The sequence below is a fragment of the Belonocnema kinseyi genome, chromosome 4, assembly GCF_010883055.1.
Source record: "Belonocnema kinseyi isolate 2016_QV_RU_SX_M_011 chromosome 4, B_treatae_v1, whole genome shotgun sequence".
Taxonomy (NCBI): Eukaryota; Metazoa; Arthropoda; class Insecta; order Hymenoptera; family Cynipidae; genus Belonocnema; species Belonocnema kinseyi.
This window is the reverse complement of record NC_046660.1, coordinates 8970756-8980148: the sequence shown is the minus strand read 5'-3', so window position 1 is coordinate 8980148 and position 9393 is coordinate 8970756.

Below are 9393 nucleotides of genomic sequence, written 5' to 3'. Positions count from 1 at the left end.
AAACTAACGCATTATAGCCTGCTCCGGTTTTGTTTGTTCACGCCTGACTGCTCGCCTGAGTGACAGCCGCAGATCCCGCGCACCTCGCGCAGAGCTTGTTACACCAGCATGCAGCGCAGCTTCAATTCTCGGAAGGGCTATAGAAGGGAGGGGTATTGCAGAGTTTCACTGTATTATTTGAAATACATGTAAGAATTGTATTTTGTAGTTGAGGTAGTTTGCGTCTTTTCTTAAAAATACTTTCTAATATCAGGATATAAAAATTATATTACAAAACCCTAGAGTGTATAATAAGTCTAGAAATTTTATAGTGAAAGAGTGGGAATGCAAGAGAGTGAGAAAGATAGGAGATAGTAGGAAGAAAGAGAGAAGAGAGACTGTTAATGATGATGAGAGGAGGGGCGGTAAGTGTTTCCTTGGAGAGGCGTTAGGAGAAGAAAGAGCGGAAATCGCTTGAAGGGTGGAATAGGAGTGGGGGTGAATCCTACAATAATGTACATAGAGATGCGCAGTACCATTGTGTGGTACATGCAGGGGTGTGCAGTAGATATACACTGGACGCCACGCTGCGCATTGGAGGCCGTCGATGTGTTGAGCTGCGCATTAGAGTTACAGAGACTTCAAGGCTTTCAGAGAAATAAAGGCACTCCTAGAATTCCAAGCATTCGTATAATGTAAGAAAACTAGAGAAATGAAGGAATTCCGAGAATTCAACTAATTTATACAATTCAAGCTATTCGATGAATGCAAAAAATTCAAAAATACTCCAGAGACTTGAAGGCATTCAGAAAAGTAAGGTATTCCTGAAATTCAAAGCATGCGTACAATTTCAGAAAACAATGGCAATTAAGGAATTCAGAGAAAGTAGTATACCTATGGGGGTTCTGAGACACTACTACGTAGTTCCAGCTACCATCGACAGACGGAGCCACCATTCAATTCCCAGCAGATTCTCCAGAGTTCTCGAAGCTTCTGCACAGATCTAGACGATTCTCGAAGCTTTTAGAAATTGCGGCTTAATCGTAATATATATGTAATACTTGTATATATTGCTAAATGCCCATACCCTGCACTAAGCACCTTAAGGAGGGACCTTTCAAATAATTAGTAAACAATATAGTGAAGACGTACATTTCTGTTTCACACCAAACTTTCGCAGAATTGTGCATGCGCCGGAAAATAGTACTGAACTATACACCAACTATACTGACCAACGTCAGCTAGGAGATTCGCAAAGCTTCTAGAAACATCGACCAAATATATAGGTAAAATGCTAATTTATCTAGTGCTAATGGAAACAAGATCGCGCGCGAATTTTAAAAATGCATCCCAACGATGTTGTTTATCACCAGCGCTAAGAGAAGTTTGCAACCCATTGTCGTCTTTGATATCCATGGCTGTTTTGAAGTAAAATTTCATCGCTGTCATAAAATCATATCGTTGAAGTTTTTCAGAGGTGTACTTATAGAAATGCGGACAGCGCGCGAAAATTTAAATCTCGTATCCAAAAGTTAAAGCGAATAAAAGCACACAGATCTGCGCACTTATACTGGATGAACATTAGACTTGTAAATGTTCAATAGGCGTATAATGTATTGTAAATGTACAGTAGGTTTCTATGTGACATATAGATGCGCAGTATAGTTTGGTAGCACAATAAGCTGCGCAATGGACATCTATAGTACATATGGATGCAGGTAAAGCAGACAGCAGTCATTTACTGCCAGAGGATAATGTTTCATATCTATGCTAAGATGTTCTTTTATATATGTGCCTAAATGATGGTTCATATCTGTGCTAAGATATTCGTTCATATTTGTGCTAAAATGAAGGTTCATATATGTGCTAAGATGATTTATGATATCTATGCTAAGATAATGGTTGATATCTGTGCAAAGATACCACATTTGAAAAGTGCTTATCGCTAACAGATGGCATCTCCATAAAGTCAGGTAAATTTGAGGGAAATAAAAATTGCGAAAAATTTAAATTTGTGCAAAAATTAAAACTTTTAAAAGAATCAAAAATAATTTTCCTACGTGTTGAAAAGATTAAAAATTTGTTCACTCCTGCGCGACTGCAGCTCACCACTTGCCCCTCACGAATCCTTTGACCCTTACTTCAAGCGCAAATTCTCGAAAGAACTATATCAGGGGGCCAATCTCTAGGGTTCACTCTAGTTGTGGGGATGGTGGTGGATGTGGTGGTGGTGTTGGTGGTGGTGTTGGTGGTGGTGGTGGTGGTGGTGGTGGTGGTGGTGGTGGTGGTGGTGGTGGTGGTGGTGGTGGTGGTGGTGGTGGTGGTGATATAAATTTTAGTACTATTTGTACTATCTTGTTCTGATTCTTTTTGATCTTCCTCTTTGCCATTGTCATCTCGATCTCCATCTTTCCTATTCATATCATCCTGCTTCTTATATTCTTTCTTTATTTTATTTGCAATGAAAGACGTAAACTCATCATCATCATGATATTCTGTATGTTTACTGAGAGAGCCACATTTGCGCTTTAAGAATTACTGCGTGTTGGTTCCTATTGAACTACGACTACTATTATCATTTTATCCATTGCTATTTTTACTTTCAAACTTTTCTTGAGATTCTGTCAACCTGAGAGTAATATATTCATGACAGTCACGCTCTTCATACTCTAGAGCATTGGTTCAGTGTTGAGCTAAAGTCGAAACAACGTTAAAAATAATGTTGAATCAACGTTAAATCCACGTTGCACAGTGTTGGCACAAGTTGTGACGCAGTTGTTGAGTCCCTTAAGACATAGATGTCAAACCTGCCTCACGTAATTTTTCAATAGAAAAGAGGTTTTCATTATTATAATTCTCGTTGCCTTCTGCAAGGTCAGGAGCAAACAAAGACCATCAATGAGCACCATAGGATCATCATAAAAGGGATGGTTTGTGGCTGAGCTTTTCTCTATATCTAAGACTGGGATAGAAAACCACCATCTCTAGAGTGTCGTTTGCGCAGAAACAATTTCGCAATAATTTTTTTATACTTGTTATTATTGCTAATACGAATAAGTTCGGAGGAACTTCTTCAGAGATGCTTCTTGTCAGCGTTAGTGTTGTAGAGGATTTCTTTATAGTTATTTAGGTCGCTCCAGCTTATGTAAGATTCCTCAGGTGCCTGTCTAACGAATAATTCAAGAAGGCCAATAGTTTGCAAGTACTTTTTACCTCTCACGTAGATAAATTGAACATTAAAATTGAGAGGTTTATCACCAATCATGAAAATATTACATAATCTTCGTACACCGTACACCGTATCAAAATATTGTTTTTGATTTTGACTAAGCATCCTAAGGAAGTTTTTGGTGAGCCACTGATAATTATCAGCAGGCTCTGTTGCAGTATCATCTTCAACGATTGTTGTATCTAACTGCCCTAAAACCTCTTTTCTATCGTCTTCAGCAGTCATAAATGATGCGTTTTTATCATCTTCCTGATCATCGTTATCATCCTCTTGCTCGAATTCTTCAGATAATAATTGTTAGGCTTTATCGTTATTTCAAGCGGTCTTGGCTTAACTTCCGACTTTAATTTACTATAGGCTTGAACGTTTCATTTAACAAACTTTTATTGTAGGATTGGCTCCTTTTATGCATTCGATGCTTCCATCGTATCGCATTGCTCGTTTTAATAATTTGACGTGAAGTATCTATCTGCTTCCTGAAATCCATGTTGATGTGGGTGCACCTCAATCAAGACTGATCAACTGTTTTCACTGTATTTCTATTTATAATATTGTCGCGACCACTACCACGACCACCACCACTATCACCTGTGTGTGGTGAAGGGGAGGTGATACCTCTACTTAGAGCATCCCCGGGTGGTGGATAGGTGAATGCTAGCTGGAAACAAAGAGCAGGGCTGAAATAAAATAGGCTTTGCGTCACAAACGATGTATCTCGGACACCAGATCGCCTCCTAGAATAAATAGTGGGATTAATATGGCAAAATATCAAGAAAACCTTAATAGAATCGTAAGTGAGAAGCTGTCGGATAAGGAGGCGTCCCTGAATGAGGAGAGAGTTATAGAGGAAACCAGAGGGGATATTGCAGTAATGCGCGAAAGAACTTAATGAGGCACTAGATCAAATTAAGGAGCTAAATGAAGTCTTGCGAGAAATGATGGATTTCTCCGACTCCAGGAGCAATATGTTTCAGAAGATAAGGATGATATTATAGAAGGCGCAGGATTTAACGAAGAAGACGCACGATCAGTTGAAACTTGGAATATCTGGGCTCAAGTAGCTTGACAGAGACGTTGAACGCATTGAGGAGGTTACGGTGAGATCCTGCATGGAGAGAAGCTTAAGAAGGGAAACGAGCCACAGCAGAACTCATACTGAAGGAGCCGTGGAAGCCTCCGCAACATACCACAAGAAAAGAGAGAGGGAGCTCACCCTGAGACCCGTTCAGGTAAGCTGCTATAAGCCGAGGAGCAAGAAGCTGAGGGTTCGAGACGCTTCGGCGCTAGCGACCTCGACCCCCAATGAGGAGAAAAAAAAGATAGAACCATCTCGTAAGAGCGAGAGGAAGAAGAAAAACGTGCAGAAGCGAGCTCGACCTGAGGCGGTTTTAATAAAACCCGCTGAGGGTCCTTAACTACGCTGAGGTCCTGAAAGACTTCAAGCAGAAGATTAAACCTAACTCCCTTGGTGTCCAAATCAGGGGAGTCAGGGAGGCAAGGAAAGGCAAGATCCCGATCGAGGTGGGACCTTCAGTAGACAGCAGCCTACATGAAGTTGCAAGAGGAGTTGGCAGCTCGACACGCTCGTACAGGGCATCTAAAAGTTGGTTGGATATCCTGCAGAGTTAGAAAGGAGACGGTGGTCACGCCATGTTTTCGCTGCCAAAGATTTGGCCACATGGCAGCGAATAGTAAAGGTCCTGATAGGAACAAGGCATGTCGGACTTTCGGTTTGGAGGGACAAAAGTCTGCGGAGTGCGTGAGTATCCCGCAGTTTTCTCTATGCTGCATGTACTGAGAAACCTCGGACTGATCATTGACTGAGGTCAATGCAATGTTCGTTTTTTAGGGAGGCAATCCTAACAAGGAAGCCTCTATAAGGACAGCACTGAAAAGTCCAAGTTGGCACGAAAGTGGGACGCCGATGCACGCCGCATTGGCCTTATCCCCATACTTCTGAAGTAATGCGAAAGCGGATTCCGGGAACTTGGGTTGGTGGGAAAGAAGTAGAGGTTTAGTGGGGAAGTGCCGTTTGGTAAGTCCTACACTCACCTTCGTTTCTTGTAGACTATGCGTCCATGTGCGCATCTCACGAGTATGCATATTTTGTATATATGCGACATGTGCAAATATTTGACGCGTTGTCCCCAAAGTTTAAATGTGGTTAGTGCACGAGCATTTCTTCGCTTTTACTCCTTTAACAAAACAACAAGAAAACTTCCATCATACGAATCAATTTTAAGGAATCTGTATTATCGTCAGAGATGGTAAACATCAATCAGTTTATTTTCATGTTTTGTGAAATGGTGACAACACTGATTGATGGTTACCATCTCACATGATGATATAGATTTCTTTGAATATATACACTTTCTTTGAAGATATTTATTAGTTAAAAAATTTAACTATTGAGTTTTAAATTAGCAATTTCGGTCGAACTATACAGTTTTCTATTTAAGTTAAGAATGTTTTTTTTTCAAAATATCAATTATTACATTCTTCATTTAGGAGAGTAAGTAGGGAAGGCACAACCTAGTAAATTAAGAAAATGTCACCAAATTTTGTTCTTCCGAGAAAGTCGATCCTCGAAGCAACTTTCATGAATAATCAGGGCTGGCACAGAGTCACTTTCAGCCCCTCTTTAAAAATTACTTTTTAGTCACTGTTCATAAAAAATTCCTATAGCCACTTTTTAATGGTAAGTTAGCATATTACCTTTAAATGACCAATAATAAATAAAACCATTAATGAAATTGTTAACCATATTAAATAAACAAATTATTTTACGTAATACAATATTATTTATTTATGTATTATACTTTGAGATTACCTGATTACTTGATTAGTTATTATTTCTGGCGGCAGGGAAATCTATTATGAATTGGACCTGAAACTATCGCTACAGCCCGCGCGCGAGTTTTCTAGCCGCTATCGATTAGACACGTTAATAATTTCTCGAATATCAATTCAATTGGGCTGAAATTACCCAGAAACTTATTTTTACTGTTGTTAACAACTTTCTCACTGGAAGTTTTTTGTTGCTCAACATTTGCGCGATAAACGAAATGCTGGAAGATAAAGAAGTCCGATAAGCGTCACGCATCAGAAAAAAAATTTACAACACATTTTTTTAAAATAAATTTTTGAATTACTTTGGTCCATCAGTCGAAACACATTTCGAGCAACATTTCCTGTAAAAAAGCTAGAACTTTTTGCATTCGTATAAAAGATGCGAAATGAATTTCTACATCTAGATATAGTCTTTAAAAATTTAAAAACCTTGTAATGCGTTTGAACTCCTTCAAAATAGACCACAGTTTTTTTGCTTCCTTAAACCTATTTATGTTATAAAAATTTCCTGAAGTTTAAAAATTCTCCCAATCTCGCTAAGAGAATACAATTCCAAGGGATTTAAGAAAAAGAAATCAGCTTTAATACAGGAAATTTATAATAACACAGCCACACAAAAAAAAGTGTGCGGATCTGGTAAGAAGACACACGTATTACTATGTATTTTGGGGCGCTGAATTCAAATTCGGTATCAAAAATCACCCATCACGTCATGGTTGGGCCATAACCTCAAAAGAATCATGAACTGAGGCAAATAAATTTCAAAATAATGCCAGTGATGCAAATTTTCACTTCAAAAACATGTCGACAACTGTGAAGGATCAATTCTTGCCTGATATCAACTTATTTAACATAACTTTACCCAACAGAACCTGACCTCACCTAACCTGAATTAACGGAAATTTATTGAACTACACGTAAAGCTCTGGAAGCATATTTTCCCAGTAGCAAATATGTGCTACATCGAATGGGTCACCTCGAGCCTAACATAGAGGCCCTACATAGAGGTTTAACCTATCCTAGCCTAACAAAACCTGACCTAACCTAACCTATTACGCTGGCAACCCTATTCTTGCGTACTTTCATATTTTGACATTAATAGCAGTAAATGTCTGGAGTAGCGTAACTGCTTATTGCTGGCATTATTAGCCTGTGTCTATAACCATGGCACCTTCACGTGGTGACGATGGGCAACGGATCCACATTGGCTGAGTCTTTGGGTAAACGGTATTTATGCCGTCATGGCAGACACAGGTAAAAAGTGTATTACGATGCAGGGAAAAACCCCAGTATCGGCGTCTGGCCAGGGTGGGAAAGCGGGCTCTCCGACCTCGTCATCCTGCAACCGTAGCTCTTCATCAATGGATTACTTGGTTGGTGTAGTAAATATGAAGTGAGCAGTTTGCGAAAATCAATCAACGAGAAAGTGAAAAGTCTTTACGAAAAGTGTTTTGACCGTAAATTGCTGCAACAAGAAACAAAATGGGCTCCTCACATCATTTGCAATTCCTGCAAACTTATGTTGTATCGTCTAAAAGATTCAAACAACGAAAAGTACCGCAAACACTCTACACCAACCACATGGAAAAAACCCGTTATTGCGAAGGACTGCTACTTTTGCATGAATTCCGTCAAAGGGTTCAACGCCAAAAATAAAAATAATATTTCGTACATTGATGTGTGCACAGTCACAAGAGCAATTGAAATCAATAAAAATGCACACCAGACTGATTTAAGCGCTTTAGAAGATGATAGAATGGAAGTTGAAAGTAAACGTCATGGAGATGGTAGTGGAACCGTTGATCGAACAGAAAATAGGTCTGATGATTCCGATGAAAATGACGAAAAAGATGACGAATATGTCGTGCATAAAATGAAATTGAAGGTCCCAATATTAGTGTCGCAACCAGAACTGAATGATTTCATTAGAGATCTTGGATTGCCGAAAGACGGCGCTGAATTTGCCGCTTCATTTCTAAAAAGAAGAAATCTTCTAGACCCAAAGACAAAAGTTTCATTCTATCGCGACAGGGACAAAGAATTCAGAAAGTTTTTCGTTAAAGACGAAGAGACGTCTTTAGTGTACTGCACTGACGTTAACGAAATAATGACCCACTTGAAGAAAAATGTGTACAGAGACGAAGAATGGCGACTTTTCATTGATTCGTCAAAACGCAGTATTAAGGCTGTTTTACTGCATAACACGAATACTTACGCTCCTATCCCTATAGCTCACTCAACGGTCATCAAAGAAGAATATAATAAATGGTAAATACGTGGTGATCTCAAAATAATAACAATGATATTAGGCTAACAGTCGGATTTCACGAGAGATCCACGCTTTATATGCCTGTGGAACAACAGGGATCGAGCCAATCATTACAGCAAAAAACATTGGCCTTTAAGAGATTCATTCAAACCTGGTTCTCATAATATCATCAACCAAAGCCTCGTTGATCCAGAAAAAATTTTACTACCACCCCTCCATATAAAGCTTGGGCTCATGAAGCAATTTGTCAAGGCGTTAAACAAAGATGGACAATGCTATAAGTATTTATCCCTTAAATTCCCTAATGTTTCACACGCTAAATTGAAAGAAGGAGTCTTTGATGGACCACAGATTCGAATATTGACAAGAGATACTAATTTTGTGAGCCACAATACGAAAATTGAAATGCGCGCTTGGGAAAGTTTTAAAGCAGTAAACAAAATTTCCTCGGTAACAAAAAAAGTCCAGGCTACGAGAATATTGTTGCGAAAATAATAGTAAACTACAAAAAGTTAGGCTGCTTGACATAAAAGTGATGGAACAACGATACCACGGTAGATGGGAAAAGGTCATGATGGCTGATTTTTGCTGGATGTTTAAAGGGGAAACGAATGTAGATCTTAAACGTCAGCGTAACCCTTCGCATCGTTCCTTCGAAGAAAAAAGGACACGTTATAGCAGGCAGAAAATAGACTGAAGAAGGTCTCTAACTCAATTTAATTGCGATAAAAAGCAAGATAAAATGTAAGCACGAAAGATATTATAAATATTTCCCTTAAGTCTAAGAAAAGCAGAGAGAAAAAAATTTTGAATAAAACTCTTATTCATTTGCATGTTTAAGTTACAGTTCTACATTTTAAATGATACAAACATTGTCAGGTTAATTGAAATGGGGTAAATTCTACTTGTAGCTCTAAGTTTCTTTAAATGAGTAATGTGCGTCTAAATTTTTAACCACCTGTAGTACAATGAAATGAATTTTATTGTGTTACAACGAGAACACTTAAGTTAAGTTCTGTTGCGTTAAGCAAAATTTCGTTAGGTTCTCTTAAGTTATATTCGTTTG